Below are 27,559 nucleotides of genomic sequence, written 5' to 3'. Positions count from 1 at the left end.
ATAAATAATTCAGTGATATTCATATTATTATTATGCATAATACCATGAATTATAGGAATAAAAAAAAATCACAGTGGTTACCATTAAAAAGTCAACATTAATCAACTTTTGCCTCAAAGTTCTGTAAGAGATAGTGTAGTCTGCTCTGTCCTCAGAATAGGAAATAAGTGTGGGACCTCAGATACCACAGTATGGTAACAGTTGGCAGATGGTTCTCAAATGGTAACCACTGCAACTAGAAGTGTAATTGGAAAACACATCGTATCATGTTTGTTTAGAAAAAGGGAAAGCCACAGTTATTTAGCACTCACCTAAACTATCAATTGCAACACCTTCAAACAAATCTGCCCAGAGAGATTGCTCAAAGCGCCACCAAATATTTCCAAAAACTTCTGTAGAGCTGATTGAAAAGCTTCTGTCAAGCTGTTTGGATGGTAAATGGGTCTTGGGGACAGAATAGACCAGATTTAGGGGGTTTTGTTTGGTTTTTTTTTTTTAATGTTAGAGTTTTTAATAAATAGCACTAGTTTAAAAGGCAGGGCTATACACACACACAAAAAAAAGAAACAAAACACAGGAAGAGGGTCTGAGTTTTTTTATGCTAATTTTGTAAATGTTGAAAATTTTGCAGATAACTGTTATGTCACTTTCCAAAGCCTTAGGCTGATGTTTTAGTACCAGGATTCTCAGACAGCAAAGGTAAAACATCACATTTCTTCACTGCTCAGCATTTGACTAAATTCGCTCGTCCCACAAGGCTGCTTTAAATTAAAGTCTAATGCCTTTGCCCTGGGAAGGGGCACTAAACATCCATGACTAATTCTTCCCTTTTCACTCCTATATCTAGATTTTAAAAGAAGCATTTCCACCAGTTGTTATGGTCAGACAACATTGTCTCTCCTAAAGCTATTTTGGAGCATCTTCCAAACTCCAGCTGCTTTGGAGGTAACTTGTATTTGACATTCAGGTCACTCCTGTCAAAACTGTCTGACTGTAAATCCATCCCTGTGGGTCATGTTGCCATCACACCAGAAACACACACACTTACATAAACTCTTCACAGGACACTTGGGCAGAAGAGAAGACAGAAAATGTCCCCATATCACAGAGACATTAATAGCTGATGGAGCCAGCAATGGGCAGAAACTGATGCACAGGAAGTTCCACCTGAACACGAGGAAGGATTTTTTTACTGGGTAGTGCCCGAGCACTGGAACAGATTACCCAGAGAGGGTGTGGAGTCTCCCTCACTGGAGATATTCCAGAAGCATCTGGACACAATCCTTTGCCATGACCCTGCCTGAGCAGGGAGATTGATTCAGACATCCCACTGTGGTCCCTTCCAATCTGACCCACTCTGTGAATCCTTAAAGGACCACCAATGACGTAGCAAGCTCTCGATCTTTTACTCCTTCCAAGCCTTACTTTGGTTCAAAATTCAAATTCTGTCAGCAAGAAAAATCACCTTCCAAATTAACAGATCATATCAGGCATATATAAAGTCAGATGATTACAAGTTATGGTTCCCCAAATATTCCCCCAATCTTTCTAACTCGTTTGCCTGTTACTTTGTAGTTAGAACAGTGACTGAAGAGTTTAAGCCTGCAGTAGCACATGATGACTTTGATTAAAAAGGGAATGGTAGTTAAGATCTTCAGGAGCAAATTAGTTAGGCATGATCAAACTGCAGATTTAAGTTCCTGTTAAGGGGACAGGAGTGAATTAAAATCAAAAAATAAAATCAACATCCCTAATTCCTTTATGGAAAAACAAAATTACCTAATCAGATGTTGTCAATGGATAAAGGGGAAGTTTCCAAGAGTGAAGACAATTAGTAAATTAGGAAATAGTTGAAAAAGCAGTTTCACAAGATGTAGAAATGTCTAAAATTACTTTTTTTTTTTTACTAACTCTAGTATAAGAAGAAAAACAAGGAAAAAACACACATCTTGCATCAAACTAGTGGAATATTCTACAAGACAAAAAGAAACAATATCCCTCTCCTCAACTATTCTTCTCCCACAGTTCATCCCTGCTTTCCTCACCATGGAGTGATGACCATAGCAACTCGCTTGTAATTCTCAAATTTGACATAAAATTACTGTTGCTGTGCCAGACTACCCATGGTTTGAGAGGACCAGCACCCAGAGAGTAAGGGTGATGAAGAACTCTTCCATTTCACAGAGACTTCCTAAACTGACAAGAGGTTACAAAACATTTCATCAATATTCCACACACATCCAGCCAAATGACATATTTTTCCTCTGAACCTAAAAGTGCTGCAGCAAAAATCATTCAGGGCTTTCATCACTTGAAAATTTTTGCGTGGTGATGCAATGGACGTTGAAAACAACAATGCTCACTTTCTTTGATGCACTTCATCAGAGAAGATGGGACAGTTCCAGGTGACACATTGTTATTTATTAGATGCATCAATGCTGTTTCCAGAGGAAAACCTGACTCTCAGCTATTTAGAGTGACAGCTTTCAGGTAGGAACAGCACAGCTCGAGGCTGGAATGACTGAACACCTTCAGGGCTTGATTCAAAACACAAGCAGCAGCTTTTATTTAGCTGGGTTGTGATAAAACCTTTTGCAAATGGCACAGATGTACATCAGCTCGTCTGCATTTCACACAATGTAACTCTCACATTAATTGTTTTAAATACTGAACTCAGTGTCAGAAAGGAAAAAGACATCTCACTGAGCTGGCCACTCTGGGAGCTTCATGGCCTTTGTGAAGTTATCAAGCCACCTTTCAATTTTTCTTTGCATATGAATGAATACAAGGGAGTTGTCCAATACCTAAAAATGCTTAATTACCTTAATTACTTTGGGACTGTTTCTCACAGCCTGTACATAAAGCATACTTGTTCCTCCCTAACTTAAAACTTGAAGAACAAGATACAGTGTGGATTTTTTTCCTCTGGCTCTTACCAAGCCTTGATACCAGTCATCCCACATCCCAATAAAACATGGATTTTAGAAAAAAAATATTAAATTTCATGCAAATAAAGAAACCAAACACCAGTTGAATTTTGTCTGATGAAAATGGCTGCAAAAAGTCTTGATAACAGTACAAGAGAAAGTAGTTCTTTTACTGTATTTAGGAAAACTAGAAGGAAAGAAGAAAATTAAACAAGAAGCATCTTAAAGATCAGAAAAAATGTTTTAGGGGTTTGGAAAAAATTTTGTCAATGCTATCCTGCACTCTGAAATTCATAGAATTGGGAGAAGCCCCAGAAATTAAAGAATCAAACTTTTTTGAGGTTCACCTCTCTGCAAAAAGGAGACCAAACCCAACGTGCAACTGTGTCATTAAGCCTAAGAGCACATTCTTCCAAGTCTTGCCTCAAATTCAGTATGTGTGGTAACTCATGAGTCATTAAAATGGAAAGGCTCCCTTTTGGCTTCAAGGGCAACTGGATCTGATTATACGTGCTGTCGTACCTCGGCACAATGGGATGAGTGAAATACACACTGTCAGCCCCAGCTCTGAATTTGCTTTCTCACAGCACAAGCCTCACCTGAAACGGAGTACTTTATGTGTTAATAACATATTTGTTACAGCTATCCTGTGCAGTGCTTAATTAAAGTGATATTTTGTTTCAGTTGAAGGATCTCTGGCTGTTTTATTGTCATTTGACATTAAATTGCAATTTTCCATGCCACATACATTTCTGCACACGTTGTCAATATGATTAGAAAGGCAACGTTATTGACCAAGAACATAATACTTACTGAGTGTCTTGAGAAAATACTCAGATTTTTAAAGTTCTACACATTCTCTCTCTTTTTATTTTTTTATTTTTTTTTATTTTTGGTTGTTAAACCTGAATTGCTTTGGTTTCTTTAAAGCTCTTTGCTGCTGAATAGCTCCAAGTGCTAACAGAATTTAATATCCAGTTGTCATGCATCTCTCAGGTCTCACCACAGTGGACTGTGTTCAAACTCAGGTCAGCTTTTCCCATTCATTTATAGGTGTGTGTGCATATTTTTGTGTATGTATATATATATATATATTTATATAAATAAATGAGAAATAAGTATATCCATATATCTGTGTCAGGGCTCAGGTCACCACATGCACACAGGACACCAGATGTGATGCTGCCCCCCTCCACAGCTCCTCTGTCCCTCCTACAAGAGCCAGCAAGGGGAGAGCCTGGGACGGGGGCACCCAGCAGCATCAGCCCCCAGCCTCCTCTCAGGTCTCACGCCTTGGATTTGGGCTCCCTCCTCCAGGCTACATGAATCATTTCTGCCATGAACTTGTGACCCTGGCTCTGTAACAGCGCGCTGCTCTAGCAGGACCATACGGCAGATAATGCACAGCCACTTTGGGCTGTACGAGACCTGACATTTGCAAAGCTGCACTGAATTAAGGCAAGACACTACAAACTGCAGCGCAGTTCAGGGTGCGCTGGGAATAAAACGCTTGGGTACTGTTTCCTAAATTGGGAGGGGAAAAAGCTAAATCCATGCCCTCTCCTATTTCACTCTGATTGAAGAGGTAAATAAAATAAAATAGGCTTACATGAAAATGTTGTCTGTTTTACTGCCATGTTATTTCTGTTTTACCAGCAGGCTGAAAAAACTTGTTGTACGTCTTTTTTTCTATTTTTTTTTTTTTCTATTTCCTGCCTTAGTTTTGGATAACTGGAATTGAGATAGCATGTTTTCTTCAACAAAAGTTTCAGCATACTACATTCCCTCTTGGTTAAATTTAATTTCAGCTCTATATTCCAAGTTTACTGATCTTAAATACAGTATTACATAAGAAGTATTCCTGTAACAGCCTGAAAAAATAACCAACCAAAAATTACTAAGGTGGATGTAGCAGGTTACTGTTTCCCAATTGCAAATCCAGCCGTGATGGTAAATAAGAACATCCCAATGATGTACAGGAAAGCATAAGCATGGTCTGGTCTATCAGTTACAGTAAGGTCATCATTAGTTACTCTTTTAATGGCTCATTTAATTAAATACAGAGCTATTGTCTTGTAATTATGTGTATCAAGTGGAATAAATACTGAAGTTCAATTAGGGATGTATTTTTTACTGGAATGGGTTTTATTAAAGTTGCTGTGTTGCCACAAATGACTAATAATGAATACACTTTTCTGACAATGACAAAATAAGTATTCTCACAGAAGTGGCTGGTATGTGTAATTCGATGAGTTCACTTAAATAGTTCGACTCTGGATCAAAAAAGCAAATTATACTCGCTTGAATAGTTCGACTGCGGATCAAAAAAGTAAATTATATAAGTGGATACTGCAAGGCAGAAACATGTGGACACAGCTGTAGTGTCATGTGTCACAGCTTCGCTCTGTGCCAGCTGGCATCGGCACAAAGGCAGGCCAAGCCAAACAATTCCTGTTATTCATAACAGCAAATGTGCATTCAAAACACACAGTGAAGGCTTTATAAAATAACTTGGTATTCAAATGGATCCACACTGTGGAATTGTTTTTTAATCACACATTGCTCTGCGCCAGGCCGATATGCCAAATTGTCCTGGTAGTCCAGAAGTTCTTGTCTTTACCCAAAACAGTGCAAACGCAGGTCTTGGCCTGCATATCTATGGGATATTTGTGCTCGGGGTTCGCAGCCTTCCTTGTGCGCTCAGTAAATAGATGTGCACCCTCAGCGCATTAAATATTCAGCCTTTCAATTAACAAGGGTGCACAACATGCACATTTGTGCCTATATTATAATCAGAACTTGCCTAGCATAGAAAATCACACCATTTAGAAGTCTAGCTAGTGAGAAAGCAAGCAGTTGGGGCAGTTTCACAGACAAACTCCTTCTAGACTGGGTTTATATTTAGAACTTAAATATGAAATGCAAGAGGTATTCACTGTACTCCTCTAAAAGGGGACCTCTTCCAAGTATGCAAATAGGCTCAGTGTATCTAACCTCAATAGGGACTTCATGAAATATGCCCCTAGTGATGGAAAAAAAAAAAGAAAAAAAAGAAAAAAAAAAAAGGAAGGGGGAGCTCACTCAATTCAACTCTTTTCATTGCTATTGAGACAACTCTTACTTGAGAAAACATCTTCCCCAGTCATCAGCCTCTTTCTCCTTCCCAGTGATCCAAACCAATTTTACTATTGCAGGATCCAGCCTTATTTTAGCATACCTGAAGTTTCATCACACCAAGAACATGAATGCCAATCATGGACTATTACGCCTGAAGTCATGCAAAAATGGGAATTTTCAATAAAATTTGGTTCAGTTTCTCAGAAGGTGCTGGCTGCAGGAGTTTTGTGTGTGCTCAAGGCCACCTCTCCAAGTGGGATTAGTTTAGCTGGAAAAGGAATAACAAACTTTCAGTGTAAACAAAATCAATGGAAAAGGCTCAGCAGTAACACCCCTTTTTTCACCTTCCCCACCCTCTGGCTCCATGTTGTAGATAACTGGGCATAGCTTCTGCTGAGATGGCTTGAATTTGCTTCAGGGAGGTCTCCAGGACTACTCCACTCTCCACATCCTGGGGATCTGGCCCCTTGTTTTTTTCAAAACCAGGCCTTTCTTCACTCCAAGAACAAGAGACCTCTTTTCCCAGGAAACATAAAACAAGGGCTGTACACTGAGGTGATGGGGAGAGGTGACATAGGTTCTAATACCTTGTTTACAGTAGCCACTCTTTAATGTCCAGTGCCTAAGATTTGCCAAGCACATTCCATTTCCCCCCCTTTGGAAACAGAGGTGAGGAAAATCACCCCAGCACATTCATTTCTGCCCATCTTTTACAGTTTGTGTTCTTGAAAAGTAGCCTTTTTCCCATCTTCTGGGTGTAATTGGTATTTGGGTTAATAGATACCAGACATCTCTTATCAGGCAACATGGTTTAAATAGGCACATCATTAACATGGATTACTTAGGCCATGTCTCCTATTGAATTAGTGGTCTGCAGGCCAGCTCCAGGGAAGGGCTTGGGGGCCTGTATGCTGGGTACTGAAACATCTAAACTTTGGCCCCAACCTCAAAAGAAAGTGTGAAACGCCTTGGAAAGAATCCCAGCTCTTAGGCTATAACTGATGTTAAAAGCAAAGCTCCTGCAGACATCCAGAGGACTATTCCACCCCAAACACAACAGCACGACGGCAAAATCAAGCAGGAAGTTTTAAAAGGACTTTGGGACTCCACTTTAACCCTTTGCCAGCTAACGCTGCTGCCAGCAGGAGGCAAGAGAGGTTGGTATCTGTCCCTTTGGAAGCTCCACTCCCCTTTTAATTATGCAAATCTTTTACAGTTTGCTTTCGAAAAGTGGATCTGAAATGTCTGGTGGAAGATTAAACCAGACAGACAGAGTGGGTACATCTACCAGATGCCTGCAGATGTTCTCAAAGCCTTTAGTGGCAAGTGGCACAGTCCCGTGTGGCTGAGCAGGCAAAGCTGGGTGACAGGTTCTCCTCCTTTTTGCAGGAGGAGGGAAAGGACATGGTACCAGAAAGGAGAGGTGGTCAGCACAAAATCAAAATAATCTTCCCTTTACCATGATTAAAGACCTTAGATAGTAATAAAACAAGGAAGGGTACTATTTTTTTTTTTCTTTAAATACAGGATTTTTTGCATAATATTACTCACATTTACATTACACTCAGTAATAAAGTTAACTGAGTTCCATGTAAAGCACCAGTGTTTGGGGTGTTTTTCAGTCCACATATAATTGCTCACAGATGTTACCTGCCCTATCCCAGTGATGTTGTTAAACCTTCTGGTTTGTGCTTAAAGTTAGTGATGAGCAAATTGAAAAGCTGAATATAAAGCAGGGAACATGTAGTTATTATCAGCCGATCTGTCAGATCCACAAAAATTGGGACTGATGTCCCATGAAAGGAAACCAGAAGTAGACATTTCAAGAATATTACTGCACATCAAGCCCTGGCTGAAACTCCTGCTGAGACTGTTTATGACAGCATAATCCTGCCCAAAAAGTGCTAATATAAAATCCTACCTTTTTATTTGGCCATGATGTGGATAGCAAAATCAGATTGACTTCACTGATATCAATACCTGCTTAATGGGGGGGACACATAAAAAAGGCAATACAATCTTGAAAATGCCCTGTGTTTCCTTTTTTCCCCTCCATATTCTACTGTAATAACTTTACCGAGCTGCTGAAAAAAAGGTCTCTGGAATAAAGACATATTGTTACAGCCTCTGAACTGGCAAACAAATGCTTGTGTGATGTGCTTAATGTGATGTAAAATGTTTGCAGGGATGGAGCCACAATCCTGAGATGGATCCATGCTGCTTACAAGACTTGCCCAGCATCCCAGCTTGTGGACCAGGCTGTACCAAGCTCAAGTCATGCCCTGCCATGGTCACCAAAACCATCTTTGTATCTCACTCACTTCACGGGCAGTGCAACACTGAGAATGGAGAGAAAAGAGCAGCAGAAACTCTGTTTCCTTCCCTCCACTGTTAGAGAGAAAAAGTGCACAGAAGGAAGGGGACATTTCTCCCCCTCTTCACCTAAACAAACAAGATGACAACTTGAATGAAGGTTACTGGTCTCTTGGGAAAGAGTAGATTTAAACTCAGATCAGCACCAGTTGTGCTTTGAGCCTCCTTTATAAAGAGAGGATTTTATTTGATTAAAAAAAAAAATAAAACAAACTAACAAACAAATAAACAAACCTCAGAAGCTGTTTGACCATCTTCCAGTGCTTATTTTCTGAGTCTACTCTTATAATATCCCTTGCTAAAACAGGCTCATTTCCAAAGGTCTGAGTTAGACAGGTGGAGCAGGAACCTGAAGTGGCTGCAGAGGTATGAAGTACCTGAATTTGACTGGCCTCACGTCCAAAAATATGCTGCATGCAGTTTGGATTTAGACCCTACAGCCTTACATATTTAAGGAAAATGCCTTAAAGAAGATAATTGCTTTTAATTGGGTGATGTCCTCGAGGCTTTTGAAGTGTCATGGTAATTTTGGATTGGTTTCAGTGGAAGTGTCATGCAGAGCAGCACAGACAGTTTCTGAGTGCCAGAGAAGATGTGGCAGGCACTGGGACCTAGCAGTGATGACCAGAAAAGAAAGCAAAGCAACAGAAGTACCAATTATTGATCATTTCTTTCCTTTAGTTTTGGGACAGATTACTTGCCTGGCTTTGAAGAAGCCATCTGGGGCTGAAGCCATCAAGAATAGCTGCAGGACTGACAGAGGACAGGAACTTCAGCGGTGCCCTGCCCATAGGTGCTGCCCAACCAAGCAGCCTGATAGCTCCAGCTAACAAGCACCTTATTAACTCAAATCCCCCATCCCTTTCTGCAGCATCACCTTTCCCCCTGTCTAGTTCCCATAATCCCAAGGAAAGTCAAAAGAACATGACCAAAACATGGTAAAATCCTCAACTGGTAAATTAACTTCCTTCTTGTAGCCATAGTCTTGATATATTAAACCATCTCTTCCATCAGTCTTGCCAGTTTTTATTGAAAACCAGAGGTCATCTACAAGTCTGTACTTATATACAGTCACACAAAATTGTCTATGGTTGTCTGCTAAGAAGCAATGCAAGATAAATCTGGACTATATTCCAATAAGGCTTTATCTTGTTGCAGTTTATTCTGTTTCTGTAGTTGCAAAATTTTCTCTCATCAGAAGTCTTCTAGAAGGAGGCTGAGCTTTCTTCTTATGACTCAAAAATGTGTTTTAATAAGACTAAAAAGGAAGAATTGACCAGCAAATTCTGCAGCAGCTAATATTTACTGTGTCCAAGACTATACAGATGTTGATTTTAAAGAGGACAGATGCCCTGGCATTTTAGCAAAGGTTCTGCCTGAAGCTGAGTCCCACAAATCATTAGTCAACATCCAGCAGTAAGAACAGGATTTTGCTTTGCAAAGATGGACCCATAAAAGCACCCAATCAAGTTGAGCTTGAGGTGGTCAAGACATCAGTGAGAACCTCTAAGTAACAAAACATTTCTGCACATTTCGTTTTGGAGGCAGGATACCAAAAGCTCTCAAAGCCCCTTGTTGCCAGGTCTGATACAAAGCCAGCCCAACAGCTCCTGCATGTAGAGCCACAAAGGAGTCCCTCCACATGATCTGGGTTTGCTCACTCCCCATCAGCCTGTGCAGGGAGGGAATCCCATCCTGCAGGCTGCTTCCCCAGGAGTAACTTGAGGTCTGAAAGCCAGTGAGGTCACCCCCAGTCTGGCCAAAGCCTGTATACCATTACAATGAAGTAATAATGTATTTATAACACACCTAACCACTGATGGCTTCTATTCCTGTTGAGGCTCTTTTTTATTTTTTTCTTCCCCTGCATTTGCACAGATGTTTTTTGAGAGCTGGTCTCCAGAAAGAGCCTTGCAGAAAACAAGCTATGTCTGTTGATTCTGGCTGGCTTTTATAACGATAGTTGTTAGCACGCAGGATTTATGTTTCAAATATCATTTTAATTTCTTGGGCTGCATTTTTAACCACAAAATGTTAATTCAATGGTGCACTATAAATGCTGCAGCTCCTTTATAAAAATGTAGGACAAGCTGTTTCTAAGGAAGAATTCTGAGAGTCTGATTCATAGAAATACGACTCACATACATTTTCCATGGAATTTTCTCTGAAATATGTGTGGAATACATTCTACAATAAATTATGTACTTTTGTGATTCATTAAATCCTCTCCCTGCTCACAAGTAGTAAGCTCTTCATTATACACAGAAAAAAGTGCAATCAGCCCAAACCAGCAGCATTCTTATCATATGTGGTGGTTGCTTTGTTTTTGATCTTAAAAAACACAAACTGTAAAGGCATTTAGAGAAAGCACATAAATTAAGCTGGCATCCAGCTTTAATTTACACTAAAGCAAATTAAGGACATCTACACCCGTAATTACTTCGATGTTCAATGGAAGGAGTTAGGGCTCAGAATGACTCTCTCAAAAATCACAGGGATTATTAGGAATGGATGACTACTGAAAATGACATTTCTAGGAATAATTCCTCCCACGTTGTCCTTTCTTTTTATCACTTTGTCCTGGCAAATGGTAACACTCCTTTTGTGCTTCCTGCCAGTGTGCAGGTACCTGTGATGTGGTTTCACTGGCATGCACCTTCCTGAACAGAGAGATTGGAGGTGTCACCTGTGACATTATTCATGTGCCATTTCAGCTCACACAGGGCACATTGAAAGCACTTACTGGACAGCCAATTAGGGGGGCAGGAAAAAAATAGTGTGTAGCTTATGTGGCTGATGACATTTAAACAATTTTAGCCAACTAGCTTGGCTAGCAAAAACCCAGATACCAACCTGCTCACAAGCACTTCCATGGGATAAATGACCTACTTTGCCTTTCCTAGGATTCCAGATATGTTGAAAATAGACATTTCTGCTCTTAGACTTCAGCTTTCCCTATTCTTCCTCACTTTGCCAATAAAACCATTTTTCTTGAATGCCAATACCACCAAAGCCCAGTTAAACCATCTTACCTCTTGCTGGGAGTTACATCTCTGAAATATTCTTTCTCTGCCTTTCTACACCCTGCTGCCATTTATCTCCAAGAACGTCACAGGGGGCAGCCCTACAGTGGAGGCCCCTGGTAGTGCTGCCCGTGGGCACTGGCCAGGGGAAACTCAGGATCCAGACCTGGCAACTCTGCTTTGGGTACTGTCTGCAGCAATAAGACAAAAGGGAAAGAGGGAGGAGTGGACAGCGTGGCTTCTATTTTGAAGGCCAGAACCACGACTGGAAGTACCCCACAATCACCCACTCTGTACAGAAAGCCAAGATGCATTCTCTCTGCACAAAGGAAAATAAGAAATATAATTTCACCATTCTTTTTAAATGTCATGTCCCAGCATATCAAACTCATTTCATCTTCAGACCATCCCACCATGCTCCGTTAGCTACCAGAAGATGCGAGCCAGTGTTACCACCACAACAAACTCCCAGTACAACCATATAATTTCAATTCTTCACACATTTTCTTCCCGTGCACACAATGCCTTTGGTAGCTCAGTAAAAGTCTCCTCTCTCCAGTCCACTGCCACGGGCTACCAGGCTGAAACAAAGCTCAGTTTCAAAGCTGAAGCATAATGACCAAGCGGGAGGGAAAGAATAAAAGAAATAATCGGCGGTAGCTGTGCCTGTGTCTCCAGAGGTTCTCCTGGCTGAGGACTCGACCCAGGGTGGCCCATCAGCTCTGCTGCCCGCCTTCCCCATCCTTCTTGGATGCGTGGCATTGAAATGCCACCTCTTGAAGAGCCGCATGGCGAAGCGAGGCAGGCTGCCAACCCGAAAAACGTCAACATGTGAAAACCTCAAGGCCCCTGCAGCGTAGTTTTCTTTTGTCCCATTTTCCCTCTGCTAATACAGGTTGGGAAACAGGCAGGCTGAATGAAAGATATTCAGGGCAGGAATCATCTTTTGTTGTTGTTCCAGGCTGTACCCCGTGTATTGGGGTCATGGTGTCCATGATACGAATGTTTGCAGCAAAATGAGCGGGAGCCATAAAAATAGCAAACAGCACCAGATATGAGATCTCTGACAGGGCAAGGAGGAATAGCAGTATCCCTGCCAAATAATCTCTGTGGGGCAAAAAAGAAGCAGGTAATTCCCTGGATGGCATGGAGAAATAATGTCTAGATGAAGAAGGGGTTCAATAGTCATACTGTAAAAATACTTATAAATAGTGCTCTCTAACAGAATGAAAAGTGCACAAGGAGAAAGAGGGCAGCAAGAGGAAGAGAGAAGGAACATTTTTCCTCCTCTTATTTTTCCCTTCTGGAGTGAATTTCAATCCAAGAGATCTTTCAGCCAGTTCCCCTTTCCCTTGTGAGTCTGGGCCTGACTTTTCACTCTCCACACCTTGCCTAGTCATTTGCAATCATATGAAGCCAAGCCAGAGATAAATAAAAATGCTCTCAAATTTGGCAGCATTTTACACCTCTGTGGTTAATGCAAAACAGAGCTGCAAAGTTGGCCTTTTTTTTTTCCTTGTGAGAAAACCACACATATCTCACCAGTGTAACCATCTGTTGTGTATCTCACTTGGAAAAAAAATAATGGCTAATAAGGAATGTCACTATTCTGAAAGGAGGAAAAATGTTCTCAAAGAACATCAGGTTAAGACAAGAGTCTCCAGCCAGTGTGGCAGAGGTGTCTGTAGGATTTCTTTTCTTCTCCCACTCTCCTGTCACAGGACACAGCCATGGGAGGTCAGACCTCAGAGACCATCACCAGCAGCCAACCACAAGGACAATTAATCCTCTGGACAGGTTTCAAGGCATGAAGGCATTAGTTTGATGTTGTGTTTAGGGTTTTTTTCCCCTGCCCTCCCGCTTCTCGCTGGTTAGACAGGTACTGACAGTGTTTTTGGCTATGTATTGCCCTGTCTGGATGTACCCCAGAGAGCCACAGTGCTCTTAGAGCGATGCTGATCAGTAGCTCTGGGCAGTCACAGCAACAGGGCAACAAGGCCACTCTGCCTCTCTTTTTACTGTCTCCTGTATCCCCCATCATTTCCCCCCTCTCAGAATTCTGCACAATAAAATGAATTATAAAAATGAAATGTAACAAAGCTAAAACATTTTCTTTTTTTTTTTTACAACACTAAATTGAAAAGACTGGTTTGAGTTCCTACATTTCCTGAGTACTTACGGGCACCTGCAGAAGAGCATAAGGACTGGCAGAACATGGAACACACTATCCTGAAGTAAGTGCATCACAATAAAACATATTTTGATATAGCAGCTCTCACAAGTAATTATCACAAAGTGCTTTCCAAGGATAAGTAAGTAGAATTTTGAGGGCAACATTTTAAGAGAATGAGAGACTCATCAGTATACTCCTGAAAAATGAAAGTTTGGAGGGGAAAAGAAAGGAAAAATTCTCTACCAACCTGACCTAGATTTAAGTGTTTGTTTCTCGCAAAACCAAGTACACATAAATTTATTTAGCTTGAAAATGCCATTAGACCTGAAAAAAACCCCAACATTTTGCTGCAGACACTCGTAAGAAAAATCAAACAACCTAGAGGGCTGGATTTTTCACACCACTGCTGCTGGTTTATTCCATAGTTCAATGAATAGAGTGATGATGCTTAACCTTTCTATAATCCAAGGTCCAAGAAACATTTCATATGAAACCAAGTAAAGACAGATTTTCTCCCCATGAATTCCTTTTTTATTTGCTACTTCTTTGCAGATTTGCACAAATGGATTTAAAAGTACAATTACAACAGTTTCATGGAGCATAGCATGTTCCCTACAGTCTCCAACCCCCAAATGGGACATCTCCACAGAAGGGATCAATGCTGGCTTCTCTGTCTCTCTAAATGAAACAGCCTGGGGATTTAAGTTATTCACCCAGGACCAAACCACACAATCAAACCCTGCCATTACTTGTCTAGAGCAGAGTTTTGATCCCAATGTCTCCCACATTCTTGCAAAAATATCTCAACCCGTCAAGTTTTAGGCAGGGTTGCCATAAATTTTTGTTGCTGTGGTTGCCCCATTTTCACCCATAATTAAACATTCATGGGGTAAGGAAGAGATGTGTTTATGGAGGAGGTCATTCATGTGTATTCAGTTCCCTTCAACAAGTCTGAGACAAGTGCTGTAAGCTGCAAACTTTCTTTTTCCTTTTTTATTCAAAATATCTAGTCTGAATTTTGTTTCTTTTCTGGCAAGTTTGGAAAGAAATTTTTAAGCCTTTTCAGAGAAACAGAAATGTAACTAATTAGCCCTCAGTGTTTGAAAGCAGTTCAGTTAAGTCTGTTTGGTAATACAGAAAAACATTTGACTATTAGGTGAGGCAACCCAAGATATTCTTACTGGCCCAGGCCAAACTGAAGGAGTGTTAAGGGAAAAAAAAAAATGTGGAAGAGGTAAATTTTGGATGAATACAAGATAGAGACGCAAGAAGAAGCAGGGAGCTCTGCAATAAGACGGATTGAATGGGATGTAGAAACCAGGGACAGCAGGGAACTTCCAGCAAAACCACTCAGGATGAGAGAAACTGATGAACCAGTCAATGTTTCCAAAGGGAAACCAGTGTTTCCTTTGGTTTAATGCAGAAAGTCAGGAGCAAAATCGAGATTTTTCTCCTATTCTGTACCTTGCTCCATAAAGTGGTCAAGGGCTCCCAAAGGTTTATGAGAAGGGGAACAACTTTCCCAAGATGTGGGTTGGGAAGTGTGGCAGGGGCCAGGTGTGGGAGCAACTGCGCCATCTCTGAAGACGCTGCATTTAATGAGCCCTCTCTGAAACTCACAGGGAACTCCTTGAGCTCTTCCCCAGCAATGCATCTTCATGTCACCCTCTGGCTGCCAGCCACGACAGAGGTTTCTGTGATGACAGGAGAAGCCAGGGCTCCACGGTGTTTGGGGGAACAGGGCCACGGCCCCGTCAGCTCAGCCATTAATCCACCCCTGGGCAGAAGTGACAAGGGCTGAGTCTGACATAAAAATTCCATTTGCTGGATGAACCGGTAAATGTACTTCATCATGTCCATGGGACACTTCAGGAGAGCTGCTTTTCTCTCTCCTAGGTTCTGCCTAAAGTCTGGAAATTCCCTTAAATACACACACAGACAAAGTATCCATGGGGAAACTGTGATAGGCAGCAGACTGAATTTTAGGCAAGCTGGCTAGTAACACAGGAATCACAGAGCAATACCACAGCCTATAAAGGGCCAGAAACCCTTTCTAGGGACACAAACTTCATAAAATCTACCACACAACAGAAAAGGGGGGAAATTTTGTTTTAAAAAAATGCAGATGAAGAAGTCAAGGTTCCTCTACAGCGTGAGAACAAGCATGAGTCAGGTATGTTCAATGCTATATTGCCATGGAATACCAACCCAAAGGCTATTATCAAACAGATTGAAAAAAATAAAAATAAAAAAATTGAAGTGCATAAGGAGAAAAAGGAAAGGAAGCAGTTATTCTGCCAGATGTAATGAAAAATCATTTTGGTTTCACCAAGTATTTTAATCTCCTGACACAAACAGGGAATTGAGTAGCTCTGTGCTGATCTTGTGGTTGTACAAAATGTCCAACATCCCTAAAAGGAGAATTTTCTCATGTGATGCTGAGCTGGGCTTTGGTGAACATGAATTCAGTGGGAAAAGGATGTTGTACTGTCAAAGGATTTCACAGTCTAGACCTTACAGGGCAATTAACTGAGCAGCTCAGTTTCAAGTGCTTCTCAGTTCTGTAATTCTTCTTTTCTCTAACTGATTTTTTTCCCCCAGGTACTGAAGACTCAAGAGCAACCAAATAAATGTAGACGAATAAAAAGGTACTTCCCATAGAATTGTATCATCACTTGCATTAACTAGAGGGGTAAAGACTGATGCACTGTGCATTAAAAGTGAGTATCAGTTTCTTGTGCAACACCAAACATCTCACAAAATGCAAACATGAGAGGATCCTCCACGTTGTACGGTTCTACTGCTCCTTTTCGAAGTTTACAGTCAATTGCCATCACTACAGAAAATCACCAGGCTTCACTTCAGAAAGTTCTTCACCAAAGGCACAGATTGTGCATCCTATGAATTGTATGGAATTAAATTTTAACTATTTGACTTAATTAATTTATGCTACTGCCCCTGATGCATATACATGCAGAAGTGACTGCAAGCAATTGGGACATACAATGAGCCCAACAGTGACACAAAATACCCTTACAATCAGGGCAGCAGATTTTAATAAACACAAAATATAAAAAATGTTTCCTCTTATCAGAAAACAATTATCTCCTTTTAAAAAAGTCATAAAAGGAAAAAAAATCACGGCAATAATTAATCTAGAGTGACTATCTTTTCAAAGTGGTTTACACAGAACAAATCCCATTTAGGACAAGAAAACACAGTCCTAGGCTGCGCCAGGAGAAGTTTAGGTGGGACATTGTGAGGAACTTCCTCGCAGAAAGGGTGATCAGACATTGGAACGGGCTGCCCAGGAAGGTGGTGGTGGAGTCACCGTCCCTGGAGGTGTTTTAGGGAAGGCTGGACGTGGCACTCGGTGTCTGAATGACACCGTGGTGTTCGGTCATGGGTTGGACCCATGAGGTCTTTCCCAACCTGATTGATTCTGTGATTATTTTTATCGGTTTTCAGATACCTTTGCCTACTGCTACCTGTACTGTGCCAATAATTGCCAAAAAATGCAGGAGAATTGCAAAATTCACAAAAAAGGTTGATCAAACTTGTCTGTACTCTTGTCTGTTGGTTTGCTTTGTGATTTTTGAGGAGGATTGTGACCAAGCACAGAAGATGGTCACTCCTGGGGTATTTCTTTGTCATAGAATGATAAATTAAAAAATGTCACCAAAGACATTGGTTTCACTGTTGGTTTTTCTTTGTTTTCGAACAATCCAACCTCGTTTTCAGGTGTGGAAATACATCCTATATACAACCTCAGACTGAGAGAAAGCTCCTGAAGCAAATGGCACAGTATTTTTGCAGTCTGAATAACAAATCACTGTGGATCCAGGAGCTGCCACACTGCACAAGAACAGAGCTGGGTAACAGTAGCTACAATCAGGCACTGAGAGATATCAGACATTTGACTCCTTGGGATTAATCCAAAGCCCACTGACAAACCACAGACATTAGTTATTGTGTTTTGGGGAAAAAATCAGTTCAATGTATACTTGTATCTCTGCCTCATGTCATGCTTCTCATTGAGAGCATGGTCTGAATCCCACAGATATTCCTCACTAGTGGCTGATCTGCAATGGGATTGCAGAGCCCAATCCCATCTTGAACCATAGCAGGTGCCTAGACATGGATCCATTACCATCATATATGGAAAATCATAATTATGCTACTTCTAGCAGTCATCCAGTGAAAGCACAATATACCCAAGCTAGGGAATGGTGGAGTCTGCTTGCAAATACTGCTAAGATTCCTTAACTTTCACAGGATATGTTGCCATGATGGCAAACAGCTAGTTACTCCATTTAGATTTAGATATAATTCTAACCACATTAGCAATAGCATCAGCAGTACCCTATAAAAGGAATTTGAGTCACAAGATTGCAGAGGACTGGCTACAATAGTAAATATTTAAAATGTTGATTCTTCACCTGGAAGAAATCTGTAGGGTTTCCTGAAAATGTACCAATTTCCTAGCATAGGATCAACCCCTTGGGTTTCAAAGCAAGATTTTTTTTTAAAGAATAATATCAAGCTAGAAAAATACTATCTGAAATAATTATAGCTTTTGTGTTAGCTTTTAGAGTTTAGCCTTATTACACAGAGCTCCGCAAGAGTATTTTGCAGCTTAAAGCAATTCAACAGTATTTAAACACCAACCTTATTTGGGGTGAAAGAGATAACAGTCTGTAGTTCAACACTTGCTGAATGTATTTTCTATATCTATAGGTTTTTCTTAATTACTATTACTTCTACATCAAGTAGCCATAAGTAACTCTTATTAATTAATGGGGTATTTGCTGAAGTTCGTTTCCTTTCTTCTTTCCTTTTACTGAAAAAAGGCACAGGGGGACAAGCAGAGAAGAGCTGAAGACAATGCGTATTCCATTTGAAATCCATGATTAAAAAGCTTAAAAATTCAAATCAACGTAAAAAACTGTTTTATTTTAATACTGTGGAAGGTTTCAGTGAACTCCATTATTTTCACTCACTATTTGCTTGAATAATTTAGGCAAGAAAGCTAAATTATACATAAAGTGTACAGTTAGAAGAAAAAGTTCATGCACAGCCTCGGGCTATAGCCATCCCCTAATGATGTCTGTAGTCAGTGGAAAAGAACTCGTTAGACTGAGAGTAATTTCTCAGGGCTTAAATTTTTTTCTTAAAGCAATAATGTTCTTATAAAAATCTGACAAACACACTCAACCAAAAACCACAAAAGAGAGGCCGTTCCTAAAACCACAGCCTTATAACTTTTCATTTAATTTCATTGGAAATCTGGCTTTTCACATACTATTTATTCTTGTTGGCTGTCCTCAATGAACTGATTAAATGAGGGGAAAGCACGTCTTGATATCATCCAGCTCCTACTTTGTTTAATCAGAGACCCAAAGTTTGCAGGGAGTTAAAATAAATGCTACACAGCTCTCTGAGCAAAACTGAAATCTGCTGTGAAAGAAGGTTGTTTTACACTCAGTACACAGTCGTTTTTGCTAGTGGTTGCAACTTGCCCCGCTATTGTATTCAAGGAGCAACTCATACAATTAAACATTTACGGCTCAATTCACTAAAGCTTTACATGCCCTTTAAACTTGACTGGGGAAATGTGCATGCCCAAGTGGACCAGGTTACCAATAAATTGCTTCACCTCTGATCTCACATCTCTTCTCTCTGTTCCTCAAGATCAGATGCTGTAGAGAGCAGAGCTCCCGAGAGCAGCGAGCTGGGTTTGAGCTATGCATGAGCAGGAGTAAGAACAAGAAGTCATTGTATGGAAATTAGATAATAGTAAGTTTGTTGATCAGGCTTATCTTTTGATCAAAGTAACCCAACTAGATCAGAGAAAGAGACAAGGAATTTTATTCAAATTACTCCTTAGAATCCTTTGTATAAAATGAATAACTTTCTATAATATTAATGGTTTTACATCACTTTATACTTGTATTATTCTGTCACATTAGTTTAACATTACTACCATGTACAGTAGTTTAGCATTAATGTGATCAGAGGACAAATTACACGTGCACTTCCATATTGTTATATTGAAATCAAGGCCTTCTATGACACTAATACGAAGCAAACTTCAATAAAATATAGACTGTCTAATATAAAGTCATTTTTATATCCTGTTGGAGCAAGAACACGCATTATTTCTTCTCAGAATCACTTGCAGCATGGCACCCAAGCAAGGTGAGCAGAACAGTGCTGTATCAAGACAGAAATCAGTGGAGCTCTCACCCATCCATGAAGGGATCCCACTCCATGGAGATCCCTGGGTTCTGTGGGTGACACATGCTCCCCAAAGCCCACAGCCAACAGGACAGGGGGATGTAGCCCAGTGCCCTTGAAGCAGATTAAGAACTGCTTCCCAAATTTCAGGGATAATGCAGGCCATGGAATAGTGACCAGGTTTCCATGGCTCTCCAGCAGCCCTCTCCCAAGTGAGAGCAGGCCTGGACCAGACAGACAGGAAGGTTCTCCATGACCTGCCTCTCTCCTCTGTGGCACATGGTGCAGCTCAGAAGCAGAAAGCTTTGGAATAACCTGGAAAGGAAGGAATTTTGGTCCCTCTGGGCGACAGCAGATAGAGGACAGAACAGCCAGAGCACCCTGAATCTGAGAACCAATACAGCTGCCTTCCCTTCCACTTTCCACGCTCCAGGAAGCACGGCTGGAGGACAAGGAGCCAAAGACAGCTTGGGGAAAGATCAGAGTACAGAGTATTTGGCTAAGAGATGGGTAGAAAATAGGAACTAGTGCTTACAGACACAGCCAAGACCAAGTCAGAAAGAGCACAGGCTTTGTAGCCAGCTGTGAGATGACCCCAACCTCTCCTGAACCAAAGCTGGATGCAGTGAAGAGCAGTGCCCAGCAAATCCACACGGACATCAGGCTATTTAGGATGCCCCATGTTACAAGTAAAAAACTTCATTGCTCAAAGCAATTTCCTGGGCTTATTGTACTTACCTTTTTGGAAGATGAGTATATTACAAATAGAGCAGATGAGTTCACAAAAAACAAACAAACAAACAAACAAACCAACCTAAGGAAAGCAGTACTGATGAACTGAAAGTCCTAAACAGCTAATTTCCATCCAGCATAGAGGTATGTCCTGCTCCTGGACCATACAGTGGTAAAGAGTTCTCACCAAACACACCTTGACAAAGAATAATGTGAGTCCATGCTGGAAAAATAGGAAATGCCCCAGAAGCACCCAGGCAGAGTGTGCACATGACAAAGTGCCTCTGTGTGAGGACAGGCAGTACTGAACCTCTGGACCCACCATCTGGCACATGAGCATCCTTCTCCCCACAGAAACAGCTGAATTAGGGAAGTGTTGGCCTCATCTTCATCATATAGCTGAGGAAAGCACCAGCCATCCTTTCCTCAACCCCACAATGCTATCCTAACCCCAGGAGCTCATTGCTGTATTTTTTCCTCTTTGGTAAAATAGAAGAGAAACTTTTATTATGCTTCCTGCTCTATGCATTTCCTACACCTGCTATATTCCATCTTATTATTCCATCATATATCTTAAAAACACCACCATGATCTTTCCACAGTTTCTCTGGCAGGAATTTTTACAGAATAGCAATGGAACTGAATCTCCAAAACTCAAATGAGAAAATAGTTTTAAATGTGGAAACTAGTAACTGACAGACAATGTCTCTACAGAAATCAATAGTAAAAGTACACTTAACAGAATTTTTATTGAAAATGGTTTATTTTTAAATTATAGCAGCCGCTTCATCCCAAAATTCAGTTTATCCATGTCAAACTGGTTCACCATTGTTATTAAAAAGCTCCTCTTCTTGATTTCCAAGGTGCACTCATCAGTTCTACAAGCTAAATTGCTACCCCCCCTCCACATTGCCTTCCCCACCTCCCCCAAGAGTTTTCCTCCTGGCTTTTTTCCACACCATCATCATCAGGAGATCCCAGAAGAGCACGTCTGCTTGGGAGCTCTGAGCTTTGCACATATTTCACTCACTGAAACTTTTCAGGCAATGGCAGGGTAGGGAGAAATTCTCTAAGTAGAAGGCCATGATTATAGTTGGCTGGTTTGTTCATATAACCATTCAAAATCCCACCTGCCACACCACAGGAGCTCATAGCAAGACAAAAGGAGTTACAAGGAGAAATCCAACTTTAGATCCACCAAAGAATGCAGAAAGAGACTGGCCAGGCTTAAATCCCTAGCTATGCCCATCATTTGCTGTTGTCCAGGAAAGTTCCCCTCCACTTTCTTCCTAACTGTCCCCATAGTAAAACTCTTCATACAGAGGCACAAACACTTGCTTATCAAGCTGAAATTTTTCACAAAATCATAGAAAGGCTTGAGTTGAAAGTGACCTTAGAAATCATCTTGTTTCAACCCCCTGCCCTGGGCAGGGACACCTTCCACTTCCACCTTCCAGGTTTCTCAGGGCCTCATCGAGCCTGGCCTCAAACCATTCCAGGGATGGGGCATCCACTGCTTCTCTGGGCAATCTGTGCCAGGGCCTCACCACCCTCACAGAGAAGAATTTCTTCCTATTATCATCTCACTCACTAAGCAGGAAATGTTTTGAGTTGGGCAGATCAAAATATTAACCACTGAAAGCAGGAAAATGCTTCTGAGATATATGGAAGTATTTCTGCACCCACTAAGAAGCAGCACTGTAGCTTCTGCCTTCACATCCTTCACCCACTTTCAGCACTGACCAGAAGAGATTTTGCAAGTGTGGTATGCTTCATCTGGGTGGGAAAATCAGGGGGATGGGAAGAGCTTTTGATGCTCCAGCTGTGAAGCAGCAGGGAACATGTGCCAGACTGAAACCCTGTAGACTACTATCTCCACTTTCTCATCTGAGACTGTAGCTGGCACAGCGAGCCAGGACTGACTGACCACAACTTGTCAGGGCTAAATATGAAATTAGCCTCAAGATAGATGTTGGGTTTTTTCCTGCCAATGGTGTTTATTCCAAGTAGCACTTTAAGCACAGGCACTGGAAAGGAATTCTATTCAAAATGAAATGTGAATTTATTATGTTTTTAAACCCCCAAGGTTCCATTTTGGTATGTAAAACTGTGACCAGATTTTCTGAGTAAGGGGAACTCTTGCTGTTCAGGATGCTTTTGAAATCTGACTGCTGCCATTTTACAGAATATTCTGAGTTGGAGGGGACCCACATGGATCATCAAGTCCACCTCTTAAGTGAATGGTGATATGGGGATCAAAGCCACAGCCATGGTGTTATTAGTACCATGCTCTAACCCTGAACTTATCTCAGAGTTAAGAGACTTTATATTTTTCTCCCTAATTATGGCTGCTGAACAGTGAAAAAAAAAAAAAAAAGTCTTCTGAAATTTTTAAAAACATGCTCCTAATTATATAAGTCATTAGATTGCTCTTCTGTTATAAAATTAACAGCCCATCTTGAAAAGAGGGGGGGAAAAAAAATGGTATTCATCTTTATTTAGATGCTGACGCAAATGAGAGGCAAACTGCTGAGCACGTTCAGGCTGGGGCTCAGTCAGTGAGCACCAGACCACAACGCCATCGATTATGCAGCCATCAGGGACAAACATGCTCAGCTGGCACAGCCACAGCGCTTTGAGAGCTGATTCCTGGGAAAGATCTCTCTCAGAAAACTTGACATCTCCTTTTGAACATTTTTCATGATGAACAACATGCTGCCTTTCCCTCTCAGCCCTTGGGAAGCTCATGATCTTCATCCTGCTGCATTTTGAGGCTGAATGGGTCGAGCTCCACCAAACATTGTTTGGGTGTGAGGGGCAGAGTGGGGGAGAATGGAACGACAGGCTGGGAAGTCTCTCAGAACCCCTTCTGAGGACTGCACTGGGATCTGGCAGATTATGAGGGGCTCTGTGCTCCCCCTGCACGTTGTCCAAGCAGGTGATTGAGTCTCCCATAATCCTCAAGCTAACAAGGCTGGGCTTTCCTAAACTTCCCATAGTAAATCGGGTCTCCCAATCCTTCAGTCATTCTTGTGGGTTCCCTGATGCTCACTCCTCATGAAGCCCATACACCAGAAATGTTGAAACTCTGACAATTACTCACCCCAAACCAAGCAGCTCTGGCATTTATTTGCTTACTTAGACACCCTTTCCATCAGCCTTTATGACTTTTGGACCCTCACACATCAAGACCTCCTCACTTTAGACAAATACCTCCATTTAGCAACCAGCACAAGAAAACCTCTGCAAGGCTGCTGCTGCAGGATGGATCCCACAAGAGGCCCTAGAACACTGCAGGCAACCATCTCAAATCTCAACTTCTCACTTAAAATCAATGCAGCTTTCTAATTTCTCATTTATTTATTTATTTTTTAATTCCAATTATTCCTTCAGGAAGTTTGCTCCAGTCTCCCATTTCAGATGGTTAGGCACCTTTTTCTCCTCCCCAGCATAAAGGTACTCACAGCCAACATACAGCCATTTGTTCTCATTTATAGCCATTTGTCCCTGTTCTGATGCAGCGTTGCAGGGTAGCATTTGCCTGCCACAAAGGACACTGAGGAGACTGGGATTCTCACCATTAACTCTGGAATGGGTCACTGCAGCAAGCATGGGGGAGGAGAGAAGGGATAATCTTCATACAGAATACAGAAATATGAAAATAATCATATTCAAGAAGCTACTTTATTCTGATTTGTTTATACATTATCCAAGCATTTTATTTTATTATGCATTTTAATAATGCAAGGGCTTAAAAGCTGAAAATGAGCATATTCCATGAGCTCAATATATTTCAGTTTGTACATCATCAATTGTTTTTCCTTGCGATTATGCAGTTTTACTTTATCATCCCTTTGATAACAATTTCTGCATAAAACCTGACTTTATATTTCATTTTTCCCTTCTGTTATCTTAGCAATACATCCAAAACACCCTTTGTATTGCTGCACTAATATAACAGATCAGGAGAAGCTGTGGCATAAGAAATCAAAACCATAATAATGTCTTTGGGTTTTGCATTTTAAATACTGCATTCATTGTTGCACTGAGGTTTGAGATCCCTTTTCAGACATTACTGAGATTACCTTTGGTAATGCCTATTTCATTGTACTTTGATATAAAATAATGTATGTCATAAATCATCTAAGTGACTGTCATTAGAGTGAAAAGCACCTACTTATGATATGTAACAATTTGCTTTTCTAATTTGAAGAGGATTGAGGTATTTTAATTATATAAGGTCTAAAGCCCTTGTGAATGAAATTACAATTCAATGTAAAATCACTTTCTGCAGAGAGCTGTAAGTTAGGAAATGATAAGAGCTATACTCATCAATTTGTACATTTTGTCTGGACTAAATACAGGAACAAATAGAAAAACTTTAAATGGGAAAAGATTCATCATTTCAGTTACTAAAAACCTGAGAAAACCCTTCATATCTATAAAAAAAACCCACTTTTATTATAGTAGACAAAAATCATCTTTACAGATTATAAGCAGAATTTTTTTCAATATCAATAAAACACAAACTGAGACATATGAACTTCATGGAAGCATGGGCAGGGTTGGGCAGAGAGGTTTATTTAAAAATTATTGCCATGCTTCACATTTTCAAGACTGCTTCCATTTGGGAGTGAAATGGGGGTTCAGAGCCTTTTCTTTGTATAACAATTTAAAGTTTTTGGAGTACTTCACTTTCAAGGTGATCAGGGCTCTGAACATATACATTGTAGAGGGATTTAAAATAATGAGAGCTTTTCAAATTGTTTAAAACATTGATTTTTTTATAAAATTGATTTTTCAACGTTTTATTTTTTCAGTGACTGGGTAATTACAGTAGACCAGAAGCTGAGGTGCTTCTGTCTGAAACCCAGACTCACTTTCAGCCTCTCTCCCTTCTCATTCCCTCTCTTTTTTTCCCCCTCCCTTCTCTCTTAATAAGTTTTCTGGTTTCCCTCGCTGCCAGGACAGACACATCACACTTTGTTCTTGCTCATAAATCTCTCTGACCAAGCAACCAGGAAGTTATTAGAGGTGAGGAGAAGGTCAGGTTGAAAATGCAGTTTGATCAGACCTGTCCTGGCAAAATAGCACTATACCCACCTCAAGAGTAATGCCAAACACAACTGGGATGGGGCTGTTAACCAATGCTCCAGCCACAAGCTGGAACCCTCCCATGTCTCTCAGAGGAGGTTACAGGGACTCCAAAGGACTGAGGAGTAAAACCATTAAGCTGGGATTTAGTTACATGCACATTTTTCCCCAAAATTCTTTTTTCTCTTGCTAAACATGAACAACGATACAGAAAACCCCATGGACTCATTCAGAAGATTCAGGTGTGCAGCACTTAAAAATCTCCCCGAAGATTTTGGTTCAGTCAGACAGAGGGATGATGCATATCAAGTTTGCATCCTTTCCCATATTTATGAATTATGATTTTGGGAGGGTTGGGAGGGTGTGGGGTTGCTGTTGGTTTGGAATTTTTTGTCTTTAAATAGAAATACAAGTACTAACCCTGCAGGCTAAAGAAGTCTTCTTACACAGACTGTATTTAGGATGCCATGGATGTATTGGGCAGAACAACCATGTATCAACTGCATCTCAGCTCTTGCAAAGCAGCAAAACTCAGCATGGACCACTAGAACCAGGATGTTCCATGCTGCTAAAGATTCCTCTGTACAGATCACTTTCATTATGGTTGTTGGACTGCCAATGAGGAGTAATTAATCAAGATATTTCTAAGGAATTTATATATATAATGTGTGTGATATATATAATATATATAAGAAGTTTGCTACTTGCCTCAGTGTTATCATTCTTGGAAAATAAGAGCCCAAAACATTTCCCTGATCCTCCAGAAAGCACATAAGTGCATCTTAACAGAGAAGATTTAATTGTAGGGAATAATAATAAATAACTTCTTAGGGAACAATTTCATGAATATATTTTTAAATAAACACAAACACACACACATATTTATATATATGTTGATTATTAATTTCTCCTAGTCCAGAAGATGCCCCATTTGCCTGGTTTTTAAATAAAACTACATTGCCAAGGTTTGAATCAGAGTTATATGCATTTTTGTAAAAGGCCATATCAAAGTAAAATGAACATATTACTGAATTTTTGTCAGCTTGAAATAACACCTGCCACACACAAGGTCTTTAGCCTTTCATGCACATCATAACTTCAGTCTAAATTTAAAGGAACAGGGAAAGCAATAGAGCAAAGCTACCCAGATGTTGTACGGTCTGTGCAATTGTAAATTTAAAAGTACCAGCTTTCCATCCAGATTTTAACGCACCAGAAACAATATGAAAATTCCAAGCCACACTGGATTATTGAAATGTCTGGCCATTTTGAAATGAATTTTGGAACAGATGTACAGAGGTAGGCAATAAAGCTGTGATAATAGGGAACATTTCTACATCATCTCACAAAACTACTAATCTATAATGAGGACCAAAACTATTCGTGGGAGAGGATGGTTTTCATTATTTTCTTTTTCAGCTTCAGTTTGAGTATTCCAATTCCTTTACTCGCTTGCTAGATTTTGATATTTTTGTAAAGCATTTGGTAGCTATTTGGCTTTATCACTTCTAATCCACAACACAGGCAAGCATTCTTCTTCTTTGCTGAAGACAAACAGTGCAGACAAAGAGCAACTTAATGAATTTATTGTCCTTTATCTAATTACAATTAACTTCAAAATCTGTGCTTTTCAACAGTGGTTACTGATTTTAAAAACCTCCTCTGCATACACAAATTCAGACATCACAAGAGGCTCTGACTTTAAGACAATACAGAATATGTACAGCACAGAGTAGATGATCAGCAAAGAATATCTAGGTACCCCAAAATGTAACACCCCCCCACACCCAAGCCCAGCTGTTCTGAATTTTTTCCTGTTAACACAGAGTAACATTTGAAAGAAAGAAATTATTGTACTCTTGGGTGGATAAGGTGGTCTCTAG

This window comes from Poecile atricapillus, chromosome 3 (genome assembly GCF_030490865.1).
Source record: "Poecile atricapillus isolate bPoeAtr1 chromosome 3, bPoeAtr1.hap1, whole genome shotgun sequence".
Taxonomy (NCBI): Eukaryota; Metazoa; Chordata; class Aves; order Passeriformes; family Paridae; genus Poecile; species Poecile atricapillus.
The sequence above is the reverse complement of the archived record's forward strand: the minus strand, read 5'-3'. Positions refer to the sequence as shown.